This window comes from Hevea brasiliensis, chromosome 7 (assembly GCF_030052815.1).
Source record: "Hevea brasiliensis isolate MT/VB/25A 57/8 chromosome 7, ASM3005281v1, whole genome shotgun sequence".
Classification (NCBI taxonomy): Eukaryota; Viridiplantae; Streptophyta; class Magnoliopsida; order Malpighiales; family Euphorbiaceae; genus Hevea; species Hevea brasiliensis.
Window position 1 is genome coordinate 46,120,752 of NC_079499.1, and position 24,653 is coordinate 46,145,404.

The window sequence follows — 24,653 nt, forward strand, 5'->3', positions numbered from 1 at the left end:
CCGACCAAAATCTGGCTGATCCGGCCACCAATCGGACCGGGTCTTGTGTCTAAACCCATCTACTCGTCGAGAGCTTTCCATAGACACCAAGAACACCGAAATCCATCGAGCGGTTTATCCAATTTTTGCCCGGGAAGTTTTAGCCCATTTTGACTTTCGGGCTAGATTTCTCGCAAACCGTGAATCCCACGAGAAAACTGAGAGTACCAGAGCGCTCCACTCATCAAGAGCTTCGCGGCGACATAAATTTCGAATTTTTTTGACATCGTTTTTCGGTGGATCCCACAAAACTTCGCAGTGTCTTTTTGAGCATTAAATGAGCTTAGAAAATTCTGAAAAATTTATGTACTAACCCCCGTGTTGTGGGCTTCGTGTAGGTATCCTCAATTCGTGAAAATTCGACAGTTGTCCGGGTCTGTGAATTTTCGGCCAGACAGACCCGTTACCTGAAAAGTCTCCGAATTGGACTGAGGTTTTGGCTACCCCCCATTGTCAGACGTCCCGAGCGCGTTCCCGAAGTCGAAATTGGCAAAGGTAAACCCGAACCTTACTTTTTCGTAATTTTCTAGTGCTTAAAATAATTAAAAATCCATAAAATATTCGTGGTAGCTCAGAAAATTATGATTCTTTTTGCAATAGCCTAGTAATATTGCTAAGGATCGTGGGCAAAGTTTTAGAATTTTTAGAGCTTATTTGGGCAGTTTTTGCAAAAATGATCAATTATAAGGACTAAATTAAAATTTTACATATTGTGATGGATGATTGATTTGATGGACCCGGGAGGGGCTGTGTGATGAGATTGAGTTGTGGATATATGGGTTGTGAATATAGAAGTGTGTTTTGAGCCCTTTTGCAGGTTTGGTAGGTCCTAGGTATAGGGGAGACTCTGCCGGATTTTCGGCACGACTTAGGACGTATTTGGTTTTTTCTTGAATTATATTGAGTCATTTGTATTAAATAATTGTAATGTAATTGTCAGGTGAGCCGGGACAGCCTTCTTCCTCCGCCCAGCCGCCACAGTGACCGTTGTCAAGTCTGTGAGTAAAATATTAATTTTAATTGTAATTTCACTATTATTATATGTTCAAGCATGCCCATGCGGCACTTATATGCATATATCTATATAGATAAACTTTAGACACGATTTATGTTGCATTCATAACTGTGAAAGTGCCATGTATGTTGCTGTGGTAATTTGGAGCGGTGTGCGTGCGTTGGCGTGCGTGTGATGTGGTGTGGACTATGGATAGGACGGGTAGTCACGGCTTGAGATCTTCGCTGGGACCCGATCCTTTGGGGGGTAGTCACGGCTTGAGTTCTTCGCTGGGACCCCCGATTGGTTTATTAAGCGAAAGTCCGGCTTGAGTTCTTCGCTAGCACCAGGTTGGATTTAAGAGAGCTATATAGGGGATCAACTCCCATATATTATGATTGATATCACTGGGTGTGTGAGTACTCCAAATTACCTTTATGATGTTATGATGTGAAAATGTTGTTGATGTTACATTTCACTCTACAAGGTGCATTAGTTTTAGATAGTTATAGAGATTAAGGTTAAAATTGATATTTTACTCTCTGAGTCGAACGCTCACTCCTGTTCAATATTTTTTTAGGCCACAGGAGGATATTTTTGAGATTAACCTGCTTTCTTCCTCGCAGGTCGATTATTAACGTTTGTATAAACTTGTTAAATCTTAGAATTTCCGCATGTGTTAGAAAGGTTTATTTGATATGGGTCTGTAAATTAAATTATTATTTTGGATCTATAAACTTAATATTCTATGCATGTTTGATGGATTGGATGAGGGAGCTGAGCTCCCATTTATTTTTATGCTGATGAGTATGTGGAGGGTGAGCTGAGCTCCCCAATTGAGTATTTATTGTGTCTACAGGTCGGGTGAGTCAAAAAAACTCTCCGTTGAAAGGTCCATTTTATGGCCGGACTCTGTCCGGTTGATTTCTTGAAATTGGGCCCAAATGGGCCTTAGAGTTGGGTTAAGTGAATAGTTAGGCTTACTACGGGCCTCGGGGGCTTTAGGCTGGCCCAGATCCTAGTGCCGGTCCGGCCCATAGGTTGGGTCGTGACAAATGTGGTATCAGAGCCTAGGCTCCAGATTCTTAAGAGAAAATTGTCTAAGTGTTGGAAAGAGTCTACTAGGAGTCACATGCGGAAAATAGGGTCCATATTCGTCTTGCATTGTCATCTTTGCTTCTAGTTTCTGCTTCTTATGTTGTGTGTAAATATAAGTCTATAGAGCTGTGTAATGAGTAATTTTAAATTTTGTGGGCTAATGCTGCTGAATTTCAGGAAAATGCGTAGAAGCAGGAAAATGCGTAGAAGCAGGAGAGCTGCCACTGCACCAGAACCAGATGTGCCTGACGAGGTGTCAGCACAGGATGAGGCGCCTGCCCCAAGGAGGCGGGGTAGGAGGCCTAGAGCTGCTCAAGTAGAAGAGCAGCTGCCAACAGTTCAGGATCAGTCTTTCATGGCACAGGGTCCCATGGACCCCATGGCAGCTACTCTAGCTGGGTTGCAGAGGACCATCAATATGATGGCGCAGTATATGGTCCACCCTCTACAGCAGCAGCAGTCCACCGCACCAAGAGGGGAACCTTACAAATAGATAATCAATTTTAAGAAGTTGGTGCCTGGTACTTATGATGTGTCAGATGATGCATATTGATTTTTGGATTCCTACAGACAGGCAGGAACATAATTGCAGTTGACTGATAGAAGACTTATAGAGTGTATGCAGCATGTCATGGGGCCTATGCCTAGACAATGGATGAATGACTACATATTACCTCGGATGGAGGGTTTGTCGTGGACTCAGTTTGTGGAACTGTTAATCAATCGGTTTGTGCCAGAAAGCTTCAGAGATTAGAAGCAATGGGCCTTTGAGGCCTTAAGACAGAATGGCAGGTCTGTAGATGAATATGCTACAGAATTTTTGGAATTGAGCAGGTATGCCCCTACAGCAGTTGCTACAGAAACTATGAAGGTGAACAGGTTCCTAATGGGGCTTGACAGGAGTTATGCAAACCTGGCCATGATGTCTGATCAGTCGTTTGATGTGGTAGTTGATCGAGCCAGACAGATAGAGATTAGCTATGCTGCGGATGACAGTGAAAGAGCAAAGAAAAACAAAGCAGAGGGTTCTTCAGGTGCTCCCCATATGGGTGCTCCAGATAGTGGTGGCCAGAGTAATTTCAGAGGAAGAAGTAGGAACAAGAAGAGTGGTTTTAGACACAAATCCTGAGGATTGGTCGAGTGCGGATCGGCGGTGGTCACGATTGAGTGCAGCGATTAGTGCAGTTCAGGATCCTCCTTGGCACCTTGTGCACAGTGTGGAAGAGGACATTCAGGACCTTGTATGATGGGTTCAGGAGTATGCTTCAGGTGTGGCCAACCAGGTCACTTTGCTAGGGAATGCCCCGTGTTCAGTGAGCCACAGATGGGGTCTCAGGGTTCTGTTGCAAATGTTCCTCGCCAGTTGTATCCGGGTGCTTCCAGCATGGCAGGCAGTCAGTTTAGTGGCCAACAGGGCCGAGGACAAGGGGGACGTGGATTTGGAGGTAGATCAGGAGGTAGAAGTCAGTATCAGGGTTCTGCCACTCAGGGTAGGGGTCAAGCTCGGGTTTTCACCCTGACCCACCAGGATGCTCAAGCTTCAAATGCAGTTGTGGCAGGTATTCTTCTGGTCTATTCCTATGAGGCTCGTGTTTTAATAGATCCGGGTGCTACGCACTCATTTGTCTCCCCTGTGTTTGCCATGAGGTTGGGTAGAAACCCTACAACTTTAGAATGTCCTTTGTCGATAGCTACCCCACTTAGTGACAACATAGATGTAGATATGGTTTTTCTGGGTAGCCCAGTAATAGTGGATGGGAAGATTCTCCCAGCAGACTTGGTTCCTCTACCAGTAATGGATTTCGATGTAATCTTGGGGATGGATTGGTTGGCAACTCATTATGCCACTTTAGACTGCAGGAACAAAAAGGTGCATTTCCACATACCTGGTGTGGAAGAGTTTAGCTTTGATGGTGACAGGAGCATGGCTCCATATAACTTGGTGTCAGCAATTAGTGCTAGAAAAATGTTAAGGCGTGGATGCCAAGGGTATTTGGCATTGGTGAGAGATACATCTGTAGAAGGTGTCAACATGAAAAATATTCCTGTTGTCAGAGAATTCATGGATGTCTTCCCTGAAGAGCTTCCAGGGTTGCCACCAGAAAGGGGAATAGAGTTCTGCATTGATGTTGTTCCGGGTACAAACCCCATATCAATGCCACCTTATAGGATGGCCCCAGCAGAATTGAAAGAGTTAAAGGAGTAACTACAGGAGCTGTTGGACAAAGGTTTCATACGTCCGAGCACTTCACCCTGGGGTGCTCCTGTGCTATTTGTAAGAAAGAAAGATGGGTCATTGAGGTTGTGCATTGACTATAGACAGCTGAACAAGGTGACTGTGAAGAACAAGTATCCACTTCCTCGGATCGACGATCTGTTTGATCAGCTCCAAGGGGCTAGATTCTTTTCCAAGATAGACCTGCGATCAGGCTACCATCAGTTGAGAATCAGGAATCAGGACGTGTCCAAAACGGCATTCAGGACAAGATACGGTCATTATGAGTTCTTGGTGATGTCTTTTGGACTCACTAATGCACCAGCAGCCTTCATGGACTTGATGAACAGGGTGTTCAAGCCATTTTTGGACCGTTTTGTCATCGTATTCATAGATGACATTTTGGTATACTCTCGGACCAAGGAGGAACACGTGTGGCACTTAAGGATGGTGTTGCAGACTTTGAGGGAGCACCAACTGTATGCCAAATTTTCAAAATGTGAATTTTGGCTAGAAAGCATCTCATTCTTGGGACACGTGGTTTCTAGTGACGGCATTCAAGTGGATCCCAAGAAAATTGAAGCTGTAACTTATTGGCTTAGTCCTACAACAGTCACTGAGGTGCGAAGTTTTTTGAGTCTAGCTGGCTACTATAGGCATTTTGTGCAAGATTTTTCCAGGATAGCGGCTCCCCTAACTAAGTTAACTCGGAAGAATGTTCCATTCATTTGGACAGATGACTGTGAGAAGAGCTTCCAGAAGCTTAAGGAGTGTCTAACCACCGCCCCTCTGTTGACACTACCTATGAGTGGTGAAGGATACACCGTGTACTGTGACGCCTCCAGAGTTGGCCTAGGGTGTGTTTTGATGCAGAATGGAAAAGTAGTGGCTTATGCTTCAAGACAGCTGAAGAGGCATGAGCAGAACTACCCCACCCATGATTTGGAAATGGCGGCTGTAGTCTTTGCACTAAAAATCTGGAGACGCTACATGTATGGTGAAGTGTGTGAGATATACACCGACCACAAGAGTTTGAAGTACATCTTCCAACAGAGGGATTTAAACTTGAGACAGAGGAGATGGATGGAGCTTCTGAAAGACTCTGATTGCACCATCGGTACCACCACAGGAAAGCCAATGTAGTAGCAGATGCTTTGAGCGAGAAAATCTTACGCGGTTTGGCGCACATTTCAGTGAGAAGAGGCCGTTAATCGGGAGGTACATGAGTTGATGGATCAAGGTTTAATCCAAGATCTTTCAGATTAGGGGTATTGTTGGCTCATTTTTGGTGAGGCGGACTTGAGAGACAGAGTTAGAGTTTCCCGGCCACGAGACCAACAATTGATGAAGATCATAGAAAGAGTACAGCAAGGTGAAGGTGGTGACTTTGGATTTGCCAATGATGGCGCCCTAGTGCAAGGTTCAAGGATATGTGTGCCCGATGTGGACAATCTCAAAAATGAAATAATGCAAGAGGCACACTATACAGCATGCAGTGTCACCTGAGTTCCACCAAGATGTACCATGATGTGAAAGATAGCTCTTGGTGGAATGGCATGAAGAGAGACATAGCAGACTTTGTGTCCAAGTGCTTGACTTGTCAGAAGGTGAAGTTTGAACACCAGAGACCGTCAGGGAAGCTGCAAGAGTTCCCTATCCCAGAATGGAAGTGGGAAATGATCACTATGGATTTTGTGACTGGGTTGCCTCGTACCACTCGAGGATATGATTCGATATGGGTAATTGTGGACCGTCTAACCAAATCAGCTCACTTTTTGCCTGTGAAGACTACGTATTCGGTGGCACAGTACGCCCGACTCTACATTCGAGAAATAGTCAGATTGCATGGAGTTCCAGCTTCCATAATATCGGCAGAGCCCCGATTCACTTCTCGGTTTTGGAGAAAGTTGCGAGAGGCACTTGGCACACTGATTGAACTTGATGCGGCCTTCCACCCTCGCATGACGGACAGTCGAAAGGACAATCCAAACACTGGAAGACATACTTCGCATGAGTGTTTTGGATTTTGGAGGTCAATGGGATGATCAGCTAGCTTTAGTGGAGTTTACCTACAACAACAGTTATCATTCCAGCATATGGATGGCACCCCATGAGGCACTATATGGAAGAAAGTGTAGGTCTCCTTTGTGTTGGACGGAAATGGGAGAAGCGAAGGTGCATGATGTAGACCTAGTGCAGTATACTTCAGAGATAGTTCCTTTAATCAGGGAACGATTGAAAACTTGACTTTGATAGGCGAGAAGAGTTATGCGGACCTAGGCAGAGGATGTGGAGTTTGCGATGAGTGACTATGTATTCCTGAAGGTTTCTCCGATGAAGGGAGTGATGAGATTTGGAAAGAAGGGCAAGTTGGCACCTCGGTATATTGGACCTTTTGAGGTTACGGATAGAGTTGGAGCAGTTGCCTACCGGTTGGAGCTACCACCCAACCTTTCTCACGTTCATCCCGTATTTCACATCTCCATGCTCAGGAAATACATTCCAGATCCTTCTCATGTACTACAACCAGATGTAATAGAGCTAAAAGAGAACTTGACATTTGAGGAGCAACCTGTAGCCATAGTGGAGTTTCAAGTGAGACAGCTAAGATCAAAACAGATCCCTATGGTTAAGGTTTTGTGGAGGAGTCAGTCAGTGGAAGAGTGCACCTGGGAGTCAGAACGGGACATACGTAGCAAGTACCCTTATCTGTTCAATGTGTAATCATGTACTTTATTCTGCCTTGTATAAAATTCGAAGACTAATTTTCTGTAAGGGGGGAAGAATGTAACACCCCTGATTTTTAAATATATTATTTTTGGGCAAATATTGATGTTTTAATTTTATTTAAATTTTAAGAAATTATTTGAGATTTTTTTCGGATTTTAAAAATCGGGTTCGATTTTCCGAAAATATAAACTTTGATGATTTTTAAAAATTTATTTAAAGACCACGTGGCAAAACTAAAAATATATTTGGAGTCTACAAATTTTTCGGAGTTTTTTGGAATTTTTTCGGAATTTTTGGACCTCATTTTCGGTCCTGAGGCAGAGTAAAAATTCAAAATTTTATATCTTGAATCGAACAGGCCGAATCAAACCGGACCGGATCGGACCGGTTGAATTGGACCGGTCTTCTTCTTTTTCTTCCCCCTCCCCACGCGCGTCCGACCCCTCTCCCTTTCTCTCTCTTTTTCTCTCTCCTCCCTCCTCCCCTTACCGCGCCGCCGCCTCCCCTGCCACCCCACCTCGCCGGCGCGCCGCCCTCCCCACGGGCGTGCACTATGCCGGAAAATGGCTCCGAAGCGGCAGCGTGCCGCGAGGTGGTGAGCTCCCCAATTGAGTATTTATTGTGTCTACAGGTCGGGTGAGTCAAAAAACTCCCCGTTGAAAGGTCCATTTTATGGCTGGACTCTGTCCGGTTGATTTCTTGAAATTGGGCCCAAATGGGCCTTAGAGTTTGGTTAAGTGAATAGTTAGGCTTACTACGGGCCTCGGGAGCTTTAGGCTGGCCCAGGTCCTAGTGCCGGTCTGGCCCATAGGTTGGGTCGTGACAAAAATGAAAGAAAATACCTAATTATGACATCATATGATGTCATTAAGAACCTATCCACCAATCACCATTCAACAAGCTTACATAAAACCATTAAAAAGAGATAAAATTGACAAAACAAATCTGTTTTCTTCCTCATTGCTTCAGCTGGCCGAACCCATTTTTTTTTCTCTCTTCCTCCATTAGTTCTTCATTCAAGCTCCATTTTCCCACTCAATTCTACCATAAAACCTCTAGTCTTCTTCACAAAAACTTCATTTTACCTCTTGGGAAAGTGTTTGGCAGCCAAGAAAAGCCAAGAAAGTGAAGGAATTACTTGGGAAAAATTACGCTCAAAAGGGTTAGTGCCCTAAACAATTTCTTTCTTTCTTTAATCTTGTAAGCATGCTAAATCAAGTAGAAAATTGTGTGAAATTAAAAGAAAAACTTGAGTAAATGAAATCTCTAAATTTGGCAGCCATGAGAAAGTTTAAGGATTGTTGATTTTTGATGAAATTAAGTGGCTTAATTATGTTATTGATGAGTATAGATGATGGATAAAGTGATTTGGTATGAGTTTGGTGTGTGTATGCCATGAATTGGAAATTGGAGTTAGGTTTGAGCATGAAATTGAGACTTTGATCATGTAATGATGAAAGTGAGTTTTAATGGTCAATTAGTAACCATTTGGTTATTGGTAAACAAGAAATGAAGTGTGTTTAGTGATGGGATTTAGGTTTAGTGTGGCTGCCCTAGGTGACCTACAGAATTGAACATGAGTCTAGCAGGTTTGGGCAGCCATAACTTGAATTGTAGAGGTTCAATTGGTGTTTGGCCAATTGGACATGAAACTAGACACATAATGTCACAACTTTGGTGAAGAAACTATGCTCAGAAAACCAAACCAAGTTGACCAAAAGTTTGCTCTAATCCGGGTGACCTGCAATCTGCCTGGGCAAAATGACCAAATGAATAGTGTTTGGTCATTTGGCCATAACTCAATGTAGAAAGGTCGAATTGACCTGAAATTTTACCAGAAACAAGCTGAGATATAGATCAACAACTTTCATGAAGAAACCTGACCCAAATTATGAACATAACCTAGTCAAATTTCCAACCAAACTTAGGTTACCAAATCTGGCAGAACTAGTTTTGCCCAGAATTTTGGAATCTATCTAATCCGGCCAGTTATGGTAAAATGACTGCAACTTGAGCTACAAAACTCCAAATGGAGTAATTCAAAAAAGGAATCCAACTAGACAAAATAAGGAACAACTTTCATGTTGATCAGTTTGCCAAATTCCCACTGCAAAATTGACCAATTGAACAGTAAAAACAAGGCATGAAAACTGAAAATTCTGCGCAATTAACATTAAGCTTGGAAATGGTATTGGCAACCAATACCAACAAATTTTGAATGCAAAATGTGGTATCTTGGAGAACTTAGGTTGAATAAATTTATTATGTATTAAAAAGTCAACAATTTGAGTGAATAGTATTATGAATAGTAATACAAAGACACAAAGTATAATAACTAAATTGGTAGAGGAAAGTAAGGTATGAAATTTGGAATCCATGAAACATTCATGGATTACTTGGAATAGAAATAGTAATTTACCTAAATGACTTAATAAACATTTAAGTTGTGTGAGTATATGATTAAGATTTGTATTCCCTTTACTAGTAGGTCTAATAAAACATAAGTAATACCACTTGAATATGAAATGAAATTAAACTAGATGGATTGTTGAGTATAAATAGGATGAGGTTTACATTAGGATTTATGTTTCCATTACAAATAAGATAATAACACCTTGTATGAGTTATGAATTCATATAAATATTGTAATGAATAAATGAATCACATGAAAATATAAATGAAACATTAGTTATATTTATAAGAGAAAGGAAGAATGTTTTGAGTACAATGGTATGTGAACACCATTGTTGTGAATTGTGATCAATATGAATGATGTAAGAAATGTATGAATAGTATGATGAATGTATAAATTATGAAATTTATCATGAAATAATAAAGTCTTAAAACACAATATATTAATATTTAATGATATTATGTGCCCTTGTATTGCCTAGACATGGGTGTCAGATTGGATAGTTTGGCATGCCAATAGGGTATTGTTTTAGCAGTACTGCGAAAGGCTTTATGCCCGTATTCATGGCTTTATGCCCGCATTCATGGCTTTATGCCAGCATTCATGGCTTTTATGCCTGATTATGTGTTATCATGGCTTTTTAGCCATACCTTGATCACGTGGTTGGCGTTCTGCGTCCCATGGTATGACGGCACGAGACAAGTGGTGTCGGTGCTAACGACCCGTTATCCAGTTTAGTCAGCCTGTCATAGGTTACTTGGGCAGTGAAATTTATTGAGATAAGTTAAGAATATTAGTAATTAAAAATATTAGAAATTAAATAAAATAAATGAGTAAGATGTCCTAAAATAAATTAGAATAGTTATTTATTAGAAAAAAATCGAAATGAACTGGACCGATATTAAAATTTACTTATTATGAGATAATCTGAGACAACCTAGCAAGTATAAAGAAAATGCTAAAAGATTAGCAAAGAAAATTATAACATAAATAAATATTGCAAATGTGACTTATATAATAATATAAGCATAAATTTATTATTTTCAGATCATTTTTCTTTGTACATTATTACTGTACATTGGCGAAATAAACACTTTCAAAGAAGAATAAATTATGATAAAACATATTAAATTTTAGAAACCGCATGTGAAGTATAAATAAATCTTAATTATTTGAATTATGTTTTATTTCTATCTTTATTTGTATATTATTTTCTTGTTATATTATTGCACCACTAAGCAGCAATGCTTAGCGCGATGGAATTATTTTGTGACACCCCTTACCCGTCTACAGTGTAGCCGAGCAAGTTATGCCACTCAGTGTATCGGAACACCAATTCATGTTTCAATTTCAATTAATCCTTTTTAATTTATTTATTTATAATTTTTGATAAATCTAAATTTTTCCTCAAATTTTATAGAAAATCCGGCAGAGTGCCGGCTATAAATTGGAAAAATAGTTCTTCTGAACCTGTTAAAAACACTTCCAATAATATCATCATATTATTCTCAATCAACCTCCAATATATTCTCAAAAATTTCTCAATTCACTTCAGTATCTCAAAAATTCAATTCAATTCAAAACACAATTAACTCAATGAAAAAAATGCTCAATTTATTACTAAACATATTCCATAGATGCTTACATCAAAAGTATAATTACATGAATTTATAATATACATTACAGAAGTTTACAAAATACAAAATATCAAAATATCAAAATATCAAAATGCCCTAATGTCCTACCAAATGCACTGCAATTTGAGGTGACTCTGAACTCTGAGTGCAGATATGAAGGCTCACCTCAGATGAGGCCTTTGGACTCCCACTATGTCTCCAAAGACTGCGCGTGGCAAAAACGACGCGCTAAGCAATTCTGCTTAGTGGTGACAATATAAAATAAAATAAAATAAAATAAAATAAAATAAAATAAAATAAAATAAAATAAAAACATGTGTACAGAATGTATGTTTACATTTTTGGGTGAACTAAGTCTCAAATGTTTATTGCAATATTATTCAATTGAAGTTTGGTAAGATTTATTAATACTTCCCGAGTAACCTATACTAGTTGACTGGACTGGATAAACGGGTAAACTGATACTGGGTACTAAGTACCTCGGACCATCACACCATCGGTCACATTGTGTCTCCCAGGCAAATGTAATGCTAATAAGCTGTGATAATTATCGGGGATTAAACTCGAGTATAACAACTCAATATCATAGCCAAAGGCTATTATGTCACAGAATGGCATGGGAAGCCATGAAATACAGAATGGCATGAAGCCATATGCAGTACTGCTAACAGAACCCTATTGGCATGCCAACCTATCCAAACCAATCACATTAGGCCTACTAGGGCATTTAACACTTTTTATTTATGTAATTCTTTGAAATTGAATTTTTATGATTACTATTCATTTCATTGGTCAACCAAAATGTTGACTTTTGCATTGGCAATAGGTAAATTAGTTTAAATATCATCAACATACCACATTTTGCATTTTAAACTTGTTGGTATTGGTTGCCAATACCATCTCTAAGCTTAATGTGAATTGGACAGAATTTTCAGTTTTCAAGCTTTGGCTTTACTGTTCCATTAGTTACTGTTGTAGTGGGAATTTGGAAAAATGATCAACATGAAAGTTGTTCCTTATTTTGTCTAGTTGAATTTCCTTTTTGGAATCACTCCATTTTGAGTTTTTTAGCTCAAGTTATGGTCCAAAAACCACAACTAGCCGGATTGAAAATTTTCATGGCTGACCATATCTACAGTGCAGTGAACAGTGACTGCAACTCAATAGTTGGATAGGTTCTGGTCATAATTTGGGGTAGGTTTCTTCATGAAAGTTGTTGGTCTATATCTCAGCTTATTGCTGGTAAAAGTTCAGGTCAATTGGACCTTTCTACATTGAGTTATGGCCAAATGAACAATCACTGTTCATTTGGTCATTCTGCAGAAACAGCCTGCAGGTCACCCGGATTTGAGCAAGTTTTTGGTCCACTTGGTTTGGTTTTATGGGCATGGTTTCTTCACCAAAGTTGTGCCATTTTGTGTCTAGTTTCATGTCCAATTGGCCAAACACCAATTGAACCTCTACAATTTAAGTTATGGCAGTCCAAATAGGCTGGACTCACATCCAAACCTGCAGGTCACATAAGGCAGCCACTCCAACCTCAAATCCCACAACCCAATTCACTTCATTTTTTATTCAAACCAAACCAAATGGTCACTAATTGACCATTAAAACCTACTCCCATCATCACAAGATCAAAGTCTCATTCTTCAACCCAAACCCTAACTCAACATTTCAAAACCATGCATTATCATTGCATTTATCAATTCACTTATAAGATACACATTAAGGGCAGCCATACTAGCATGTTAACTCCCCAAAAATCATCACCATATTACCCTAGCCATGGCTGCCAAAATTTAGGATTAACATACCAATGGTGTTTCATCAAATTTCTTTGTCATTTACACATATTTATAGTTCTTAAACATGAAATTAAAGTGAATTTCAAGGTTTAGGTCACTAACCTCTTTTAGCTCAAATCCAAGCCAACCAAAACTTTAATTTTTCTTCAAAATTTTGCTGCCCAAAGCTTCGTCAAGGTGTGGAGTGAATTTTTTGTGAAGACAACTGGGGCTTTTATGGTGTGGAAGCTAGGGAAAATCAAGCTTGAAAAAGCTTGTCCATGGAGGGTAGGGAAGAATGGTTTACGGCAAGGAAGAAGAAGAAATGGAAATCTGGTTTTTTTCTCTCATTTTTCAGCCCATTTGTCTCTTTTAAATATAGTTATGCCATGTGTCAACATTGGGTTGGGTGAAGGCACATTAATGACATCATGTGATGTCATAAATTCCCATTTAATTCATTTTTTTTCTTTTCTTTTCTACTCATTTTCAATTCAATTTTTAGTAATATTTATTCACATTTTATGTCATAATAATTATTTACTTAACTGGACAAGTCGGCCAAAAATCACCTCTGAAGGTGAAATGACCAAAATGCCCTCCGTTTGGCTTAACGGGCTAAAATTGTCTGTACCGATTGAAAAATTTTTCTAAGTATTTTCTTGGCATTTTAATGCCATAAGAATCTCAATGACCCTTCTCTGGAGTCCCAAAAATTATTTTATAATTTGCGAGAACCGCAACTTCTCACTAGGTTACCCATCGCTAGGGCACCGGCTCATTTAACTTGATTGTGTTTTATTTCTAAAATTTTTCCTAAATTTTTCTTATTAATATTTGAGTTTATTATAGTTCCTCACTTTAGTTTAAATATTTTTCCAGACATTCTAGCTGTCTGGACCGACATCGATCACCGGAACAGTAGAATGTACGAAATTGCTTCAGGGAGGGTGTTACATATTTCCTTCGCGTAGGTACTGAAGCTAAAACCCAATGGACGTTTGACTGAGAATTTTGGGAGTTCTGATCTGCAGAAGTGTCTGAAGTATTCAAGGTTGTCACCTCCTCAGCAATGCATCTAGATATGGCCCATATAGATCATATTTTGTATTTTGTATAAAATGCTAGATATTGTATTATAATGTAGATTATGAATAGGTAATTAATAGAAATATGATGTAAATTAATAAATTAGCTTTTTCATATGTAATTAATTTATATATCATGTAAATTATGAAATTGTGTAAATTAATGAAATTTGAAAATTTTACTTATGTGATTTTAGCATGAATGAGATTGTATGGATTTGAAGACAGATTTGAAATATATAGATAATGCATGGAAATGAATATGAAATTAAGATATATGAATGAGATGTGAATTATGAGATGGTTATGAAAATAATTGATGGGATTTTTATTGTAAAATATTATTGAAAGTTTCAAACAGGTGAATAGTAAAACACGTCAAACGATAATAAAATAGGGGAAACTCTGTTAGTTTCTCCGTCGAAAAATAATCGATATTAAATATAATGAGAACAAAATTTTTAAAGAAATAAAGTAAGGTAAGTTAGGGTGCTCTAGCACCAAATGCAGCATGCCTTGCTCGGCTATACTGTAGTCGAGTGAGGGGTGTTACATCAGGAGTCAGCTCTCGGGGTCAATTGACCAAATTGCCCATCGCCGGTTCATCCCGGTTTGCAATTAATTCCATATTTCTTTCGGCTCCCTGCCTAATTATTTGACTGGCTTAACAGTTCTTTTTCGTGATTTTTTCTTTTCCACTGGGTTTATAAGGGTCCTAAGGACCGCGGCATCATATTTTACGGTTTGAAATTTGAGTTTAAAATGACTTCGCAGTCATTCCCGAGAAGGTCACCCATTGCTGTGACTCTCAGCTCATTTAACTTCTTATGTTCTGTTTTTCTTGTTTATACTTAACTAATTGGCAATTACTAATTATTTGTGTTTATGGCTTATCTAGTTGTCTTAAGTGTGGTTCTAATCCCCTTAATTGTTCGGACCGACACCGGTCACCGAAACAGTAAAATATACCAAGCTATACAGATAGGGGGTGTTATAGGGCTTTTTACTGATCTCACCTCCTCATTGAAGAATTGTAAGAATCGCTTCTTTATTTTGAGGAGCAAGATTCCAAACGGTTTCGAGGGTTTCCCCCGTAGCTGACAATATCTAGTCCCGCCACTTTCGAAGCATGTCGCCCTGAGTAGGGATGAGGGTGCCATGGTAATGGAGCTGAAGGATTAGGCGGCCATTCAGAAGTTCTCCTACTTAGAGGCAGTGATGGCCGAACTGCACCATTGGATGATGTGGCTGGTTATTGGCAAAGAATACGAGCTTCAGCTCTCTGACCTTGGCCTTGGTACTTTCTATATCTCTGATCTCTAGGCCTTAGCGAACTCACAGACTTTTCTTTGTGCAGGTATGGCGGGCAGCGAGGCTTCCAAAGAGAGCCGAAAGCATAAGAGGGAGGACTCCAGGAAAGTGCGGGAAATGAAGCACTCCGAGGCCTTGCAGACGCCAAGGCATGATTATGGAGAGGTGCTGGGAGGCTCGTCCCGACCCTCGAGATAGCCGGTCCCTGAAATAGAAATAGCTCAGTTTCCTCCTCGACAAGAAGAGCCACCGCCTCCACCTACTCCTTCGAGTGCGGAAGGTGGTCCTTCCCAACCCACTATGAGGACCTTGTCTCGTGGTGCCCAAGTCCTCATTCATACTTTGGAGGAGAATCGCTCTGTTCGGGAGAACCCGGGTTTGGCTAAGGTTCTGGGAGCTTCCATCTGCCTCTAAGAGGATTGGCACAGGTTTACCCTGGGCAGCATCGACAATCTCCTGGCCCAAATGATGAGCTTGAGCGTGGAGAGCTTGGTAAACTAGCATATAATCAGGGAAAAGGCTCATCTTCTGAGGCAGGAGATCATAAAAGTGATCCAGGATGCAGCTTCCGCCCGAGCTCAACTTTCATCCGCCCAGGACTATATAGCTGAAATCGAGGGTCGGATGAAATCCTATGAGGATAAATTGGCCGATCAGACTCGTGAACTTGAGGAGGCTCGGGCGCTCCGAACTGCTGATGTTGCTCGCCTTACTGAAGAGATCAGAGTGAAAGAAGAAGAGGCTGTAACGAGGGAAGCTGGTGCCTATGTGAATGCCCACAGTGATCTCCTGGCTGAGCTTAAGGGGCATTATCCCGGGGAAGACTTCTCGTGGATGATGGATCTGGCCCCTCAAGACGAAGAGGAGAGCGAGGAGGAAACCGAAGGAGAGAGAGAGACTGAGTGAAATGTAGAATAGGCTGGGGGTGATCCTCTAGCCGAATGACTTGTATTTTATTTTGATATGAAATGAGATCCCTTCTGTTCAATTTCTTGATGAGCTCGGAAAGTATCCAAATTGCATGAATGCTTGATTACTTGAACATATTGGGACATTTAACTCAATCAGCGATTATTAATCTAAGTATAAGAGGTCGGAAGAACATTGTAACCATGAGATCGGCTTGGGCCGAGACTAAACACTGGATAGAACTTAGATCATTAAAATTGGAAACTTGATTTGAATACTTAAGATTAGAAACACCATTAAGTCTGACTGAAACCTTAACTTTATTAAACGATTATCCCCAATATTTATAAAAGAGAGATCAGAAATAAGACTGGATGGCACGAAGACCTGATGTTGGTTTGATTTCCTTTGACGAGAGATCGAAAATGTGATTGACTGGAGAGGAGACTTGATATTGGTTTGAGAAATCAGAACTGAGGTTGAACGACATGGAGAGTTGGCATTGGTTTGATCTCTTTGAAGAGAGATCGGTAATGAATTGAATGACATGGAGACTTGGTGTTGGTTCGTCCTCCTTTAACGAGAGGTCAAAAATGAGATTGGATGGCATGGAGACTTGATATTAATGTGATCTCCTTTGTTGGGAGATCGGAAATGTGATTGAATGGCGTGGGGACCTGATATTGGTGTGATATTTTTTGTTGAGAGATAGAAAAACATTTGACTGGATGTGGGATCGGTTTATTTCCTAATCAGGTTACTTGTAATCGAGGAATGTCAATTGAGGGTCGATTTTCAAAGTTCATTGACTTTGGTGATCGGCCAAAATATGGTGTCGACACTGTAGATCGAGTGAGGGGTGTTACACAAACTGCACCGCTCTTACTGGGGGCAATCCTAGCAATTCATCAGGAAAAACATCTGGAAAGCCACGCACTGTAGGGATATCCTTAAGATCTAGACTCCCCACACGTGTGTCTACCACATGGGCCAGATAAGCCTCACACCCCTTTCGAATCATGTGACACCCCTTACCCATCTACAGTGTAGCCGAGCAAGTTATGCCACTCAGCGTGCCGGAGCACCAATTCATATTTTAATTACAATTTATCCCTTTTAATTTATTTATTTTCAATTTTTGATAAATATGATTTTTTTCGAAATTTTTATAGAAAATCCGGCAGAGTACCGGCTGTAAATTAGAAAAACAGTTCTTCTGAACCTGTTTAAAAAACACTTCCAATATAATTTCTAAATCCAGACTCCATTATACATACATATCTCAACTCAATCTCAAAATCTCAATATTATTTTCAGAAATTTTTCTTTTCTGTTCACATCATCACTGGAAGCCCTTTCATAAATATTTCTCAACATTTCATTTATCAATATATATTATACAGAAAATTTCAATAACATGAAATTTCATATATTTACATCATCAAATAATTTCAAGAGTTTATAGTTACAATCCAAAACTAATACAAAATACACAATACAAAATGCTACCCCAAAATCCTAATGTCCTACCATGTGCACTGCAGATGTGAGGTGACTCTGGACTCTGGATGCAGATTTGAAGGCTCACCCAGTCTGATGTCTGCTGGGCTCCCCAGTTAGGTCTCCAGTACCTGCGTGTGACAAAAGCGACGCGCTAAGCAATTCTGCTTAGTGGTGACAATATAAAATAAAATAAAATAAAATAAAAATAAATATGCAGAATGCATGTTTACATTTTTTGGTAGACTTAATTTCTGATATTATTTACAGTATTATTCGATTAAAATTTAGTAAGGTTTATTATCATTGCTCGAGTAAACTATACTAGTTGACTGGATTGAATCCTACTGTAAAAATGACCAATGGAACAGTAAACACAAGGCTTAAAATCTGAAAATTTTGAACAACTAGCACTAAGCTTAGAAATTGTATTGATAACCAATACCAACAACTTTAGAATGCAAAATATAGAATGTTGGGAGCATTAGAACCAATGTACCTATTGTCTTTACAAAAGTCAACATTTTAGTTGACTAATGAAATGGATAGTAACACCTAAACTTAAATTTCAAGAATTGTATAATTTAAAAGTGTAACATGCCCTAATAAACCTAGCAAGATTTGTTTGGATAAGTTTGCATGCCAATAGGGTTCAGTTAGTAGTACTGCACATGGCATTATGCTATTTTGTGATTTTATGGCTTTTAGCCATTCTGACATTATGATGATACTTGGCCTTGTGCCTAATATTTATTACAGCTCATTAGCTGTTCTATTACACACTGGGAGATACATATGTGACCAATGGTGTGACGGCCCGAGGTACTTGATACCCAGTGCCAGTTTACCCATTTATCTAGTCTAGTCATTCAGTATAGGTTACTTGGGCAACTAAAAATAGAAGTGGATAAATTTAATGAAATTATGAATATAATAAGTACAAAATAAATAAGATTACCAATAACGATCGAAAAATTGTCTGCATAAGACATCAGAACATGCACTGCATATTTATTTTTTTTTTATTTCTTTTTTATTATATTATTGGCACCACTAAGCATTATTGCTTAGCGCGTTGCTTTTTGCCACGCGTAGGTTCTTGAGAGACTGATAGAGAGCCCAGTAGACCACAGACTGGGTGAGACCATCTGTAGCTCTGCATAGTGTCCGTGTCACCTCACCGACATCAGTAGGACACTAGGTTTCATTTTGGGTATTTTGTAATTAACTTTTATTTTCTCATTTATAATTAATACTTATGTAATGTATTTTGGTAGTGTAATACCCCAAACCTCCGAGTTATGAATAGTACCATTTTTGGTTCGTGACTAATACTATTCAAAGACACCTTGAGGACCAAAAATAAATAGAAAATTAATTGAGATAGACACAATAAAAATTCTAGTGAACAAAAAAGCTAAGGACTCATCGGGTATTATAAAAAGAAGGATTATGACCCGATGAGGGGCACTTTGGTCAATTCACCACAAGAGATGACTTTTGACCAAAATGTCAATTAAATTGAATGAAATTAATGAATTGAATTATGGGGTGACCAAAATGTCAATTAAATTGAATAAAATTAATGAATTGAATTATGGGGTAAAAATTGAAGAAAAATTCAAGTAAAAATATGTAAGGGAAAATTTATGAAATGAAAACTTAAACTTTCATTTCCATTATGACAAAATTAAAATAAAAGACTTATGGGCTTTTGATAGTTAAATTTAATTATTTAATTAAAAGGAAAAATTAAGTGTAAATGTAAAAAAAAAAGGAATAAAAATTTAAGTTTAATTATCCTTATGACACAATTAAAATTAATAATTTTAATAAGCTAATTTTGAGGATAAATATATATGTGTGTGTGTGTGTGTGTGTGTGTATATATATATATATATAAATAAGAAGACAAATGTCTTCTTTATTTCTTTTTTTTCATAAGATGCCACCACCCTTTCCTCTCTCTTCCTCTCTCTCTCTTTTTCTCTTCTTCTTCCACTTCTTCCCCTCATTGATTTCCCCTCCCAAGTTTTAATTCCCTTCATTAGTCCATATTTATGATGTAATGCACTATATGTATCAATAATGACAATTGAGCAGTTGTACTTATCAAAAATTTTTAAACATGCAATTTCAAAACTTGTATAAAAACCGGGCTCTGATACCACTAAAACATGTCACACCTTATCCCTTGTAAGGCATGACATTTTCCCATAGCATACCTAATGAATCACCGAACTCCACTTACCGATAACCCATTAGTTATGCTACAAAGGATTTTAAAACAAACTATAGCTTTTTATCTTATCAATTCTTTTGCGGAAAAATGTATGAGAATAGTTAAAATTCCATGTAAACATTCATTGAAAATAATGATAAACTAAATATTGCAAAAGTTACATTTTCATAAGTCTCAAAGTAAAATACAAAATAGTTACAAACTCAAAATGTGATAGCAATGCAATGCTTTTAAATACAAATTGCTCAATGTCCGTATATCCATACATATAGGTGCAAAATACATCAAAAGGAAATTACTGGGGTATACCTACAATATATACCCACAAACAATACTAAAATGCTGCTTCCAAGTCTTTCACTCGGCAGCCTTCTCCTTTCCCTTACCTGGGACAGCATAAAGAAGCTATCGCTGAGTATATCACTCAGTGGTGTACAACTAATAACTTTAAAACTTAAGGTAAAAACAATTTGTCAAAGCATAATAAATCACATTTTTCTTAAGCATGAAAACTTCACAATAGTTCTAAGTTCATAAGAGCCATTTATTAGAATAACATTTCAAATGAGAAATCATACTTCATAAATCACAATTCACAAAGCATTAGTGTTGCCAACATCAACACACAGTTCAGGCCATGACACAAAATTTCACGATCAATGCCGTGTTGTATACCACGACAAAACAATCTCAACCTCACTAACCGTTATTAATGAGGGAAGGGCTAGCTAGCTAATGAGTACTCATGTAGTCTTACCCCACTAACCATTATTAATGGGAGGCATAATCAATATCAATTATAAAACCCCAAGTAGCCGTTACTACTGGGGAGTTCCGAAGGGACTGTCATGCTAACTGTGGTTTCAAAACAACTTTCAAGAGTTTCTAAATCAATAATCACATTTGCAAAACAATAACATATTCAAATCATCATAAAACCCATAAAAGGGGTGGTAACACACAAATTCCTCAAATACAAGAGAAAATCATACCTCATTCAAAATAAACTCATTTCAAATCAAACTCATTCAAATAAACTCATTCAAATCAATTTACGAAGCTAAAACAAAGAAAAAGGTTAGTTGTGCACAAACCTTCAATAATTCTCCTTCCTTGTTACCTACTTCTCCTTGTCCGTTCCAACTTCTTTTTCTATTAAAAATAAACAAATAGAATACCTCAATACCAATCTCAATTGCTGCCAAGAACTCATTACATGCATGTCTAATGCATCCCAAGTTAGCTTTGAAAATTTTAAAATATTTTGGTTTTGGGACAGCTTGGTACCCCAATCTTTGAACCCAATTTGTACCTAGTTTTGATCATAATTTGGTGAGGTGTTCTTTATAAAAATTATTCATTTAGGTCTTAACTTTATTTTCCTTTTTGAATCGCCTAATTCGGAGCTGTGTAGCTCAATTATGCCCAAAACACGATTACTGTTCACATCACTGTTCATGCTGCAGATTTAGTTCTAGCAGATTTATCAATCTAACTTCGTTCAGCAATTTGATCAAGTTAAGTCCATAATTTGGTCTAATATTCTTCATATGAAATGTTCTACTATGTCTTAGGTTTCCATCGGTTTAAGAATCGCCTAAATCGGAGTTTTCTAGAGAGAGTTATAGCCTTGCAAAGTTTAATGTTCATTTGGTCAATTTTAGGTGCCCAGATTCTAGCAGATTCGGTGACCCAAATTCGTTCCGCAATTTGATTGAGTTAAGTTCATAATTTGGCCTAACATTCTTCATATGAAATGTTCTACTATATCTTAGGTTTACATTGGTTCAAGAATCACCTAAATTAGTGTTTTCTAGAGAGAGTTATGGCTATTTAAACTTTACTGTTCATGTGCATAATTCTGCAGGTTCTAGAATTTTGTCTCCCATTTCAAGGCTCATTTCGGGTAGCTTAAAGTCATTTTTGGGGTAAGGTATCTTCATGAAAATTCTAGCCCTATGTCTTAAGTTTCATTTTCAATTGGTTTCACAATAATTGGAGTTGTGTAGCTTAAGTTATGGGCTTCCAAACACACTGATATCAATGTACAAAATTATGCCCTAAGTTCAAATTTTCATTTCTTCAATTACTTCCATTAACCAACCTCAATTCACATTTAATTCACCCAAAATGAGCATTGACACATCAATGGCACTTCTTAGCACAAACCCCACAATTTTCAAATACCAAAGTTTATAATTTTCCCTAATCTTACCATTTCATTACTTCCATTCATTAACCCAATGTCAATTCAAACTAAATAAACCTTAAATGATCATAATTTAACACTACACACACCAACTTCACTCTCTAGCACCAAAACCCAATTTTCCCATGAACCTTAATTTTCCATAATTCAATTTATGCAATCCCATGAAATCTTACTACTTCCAATCATGCATACTACTTTACTTTAACTTAGATTTATCATCAATTTAACTAAAAATACATCAAACCCTAATTTTTCTCTCATTTGGCCAAAACCCTAGTTTAAGTTCTATACATGTTTTCTTTTATTTTCTTATGAAATTTCATCATAAATTAACTTCATTTCAAGTTTATACAACTAATCTAACATGAAAAGAAACTTACCTCTTGTTGATTTCTTTCCAACTTCACTTTTCTTCCAATTCTTGTTCTCCTTGCTTTTAATCTCTCAATCAAAGATCTCTTTGATGTTTTCTTTTAGTGGGCTATGGAAATTATGAAGGGAATTTAAGGGAATTAAAACTTGGGAGGGGAAATCAATGAGGGGAAGAAGAGGAAGAAGAAGAGAAAAAGAGAAAGAGAGGAAGAGAGAGGAGAGGGTGGTGGCATCTTATGAAAAAGAAAGAAATAAAGAAGACATTTGTCTTCTTATATATATATATATATATATATATTTATTTATCCCCAAAATTAGCTTATTAAAATTATAAATTTTAATTGTGTTATAAGGATAATTAAACTTAAATTTTTATACCTTTTTTTTTTCACATTTACACTTAATTTTTCCTTTTAATTAAATAATTAAATTTGACTATCAAAAGCCCATAAGTCTTTCATTTTAATTTTGTCATAATGGAAATGAAAGTTTAAGTTTTCATTTCATAAATTTTCCCTTACATATTTTTACTTGAATTTTTCTTCAATTTTTCCCCATAATTCAATTCATTAATTTCATTTAATTTAATTGACATTTTGGTCAAAAGTCAACTCTTGGGGTGAATTGACCAAAATGCCCCTCATCGGGTCATAATCCTTCTTTTTATAATACCCAATGAGTCCTTAGTTTTTTTGTTCACTAGAATTTTTATTGTGTCTATCTCAATTAATTTTCTATTTATTTTTGGTCCTCAAGGTGTCTTTGAATAGTATTAGTCACGGACCAAAAATGGTACTGTTCATAACTCGGAGGTTTGGGGTATTACACACACTTGCCTTTGATTGAGTTTGCTTATAACAACAGCTACCAATCAAGCATTGGGATGCCTCCATATGAAGCTTTGTTTGGCAGAAAGTGCAGAACCCCGTTGTGTTGGGATGAGGTAGGCGAAAGAAAGATGATTGGGCCAGAAATTATTTAGCAAACTGAAGAGAAAATCAGATTGATCAGAGATCGACTTAAGACTGCATCAGACGTCAGAAGTCCTATATTGATCTGAAGAGAAGGGATATTGAGTATGCAGTAGTTGACAAAGTATTCCTCAAGGTTTCCCTTAGAAGAAGATTATGAGATTCAGCAAAAAGGGGAAACTGAGTCCTCATTTCATTGGGCCATATGAGGTTCTGGAGAGAGTGGGTCCCTTGGCATATCGTTTGGCATTACCTCCAGAGTTGGAGAAGATACATAATGTCTTCCATGTGTCTATGTTGAGGAGGTATCGATCAGATCCATCTCATGTACTACCAGTAAAAGAGATTAAAGTGAATCCAGACCTCATATATGAAGAAGAACCCATAGAGATTCTGGCTTATGAGGTGAAGCAGCTACGGAACAAGCAGATACCGTTAGTGAAAGTGCTGTGGAACCATCATTCGGCCCAGGAGGCTACTTAGGAATGAGAGGAGGACATGAGGAGACAACACCCATAGCTATTCAGAGACTGATTACCAGGTAAAATTTCGAGACGAAATTTATTTTAAGGGGGGGAGAATTGTAACACCCCTATTTGCATAGCCTGGTATATTTCACTGTTCCGGTGACCGGTGTCAGTCTAGACAATTAAGAGAATTAGAACCACGTCTAAGACACCTAATTAAGCCCTGAACGCAAATAATTAGTAATTTTCAAATAGTTAAGTATAAATAAGAAAAATATAACATAAAAAGATTAAATGAGCCAAGAGTCACAGCGATAGGTGACCTTCTCGGGAATGACTGCAAGGTCAGTCTAAACTCAAATTTCGAACCGTAAAATGTGACGCTACGGTCCTTAGGACTATTGCAAACATAGTGGAAAAGAGAAAATCACAAAAAAGAATTGTTAAGCAGGTCAAATAATTAGGTCAGAGATTCGAAAGAAATATTGAATTACTTACAAACCGGATTGAACCAGCGAGGGGCAATTTATTCAATTTGCCCCTAGAGCTAACTTCTGACCCAATTGTCCAATAAAATTGGAAAAAAAAAATTTCAGGATCAAGAATTAAATTAAAGAGCTAATGGAAAAATAAATAAAAAAGAAAAAGGAAAAGAAAATTTTAATTACATC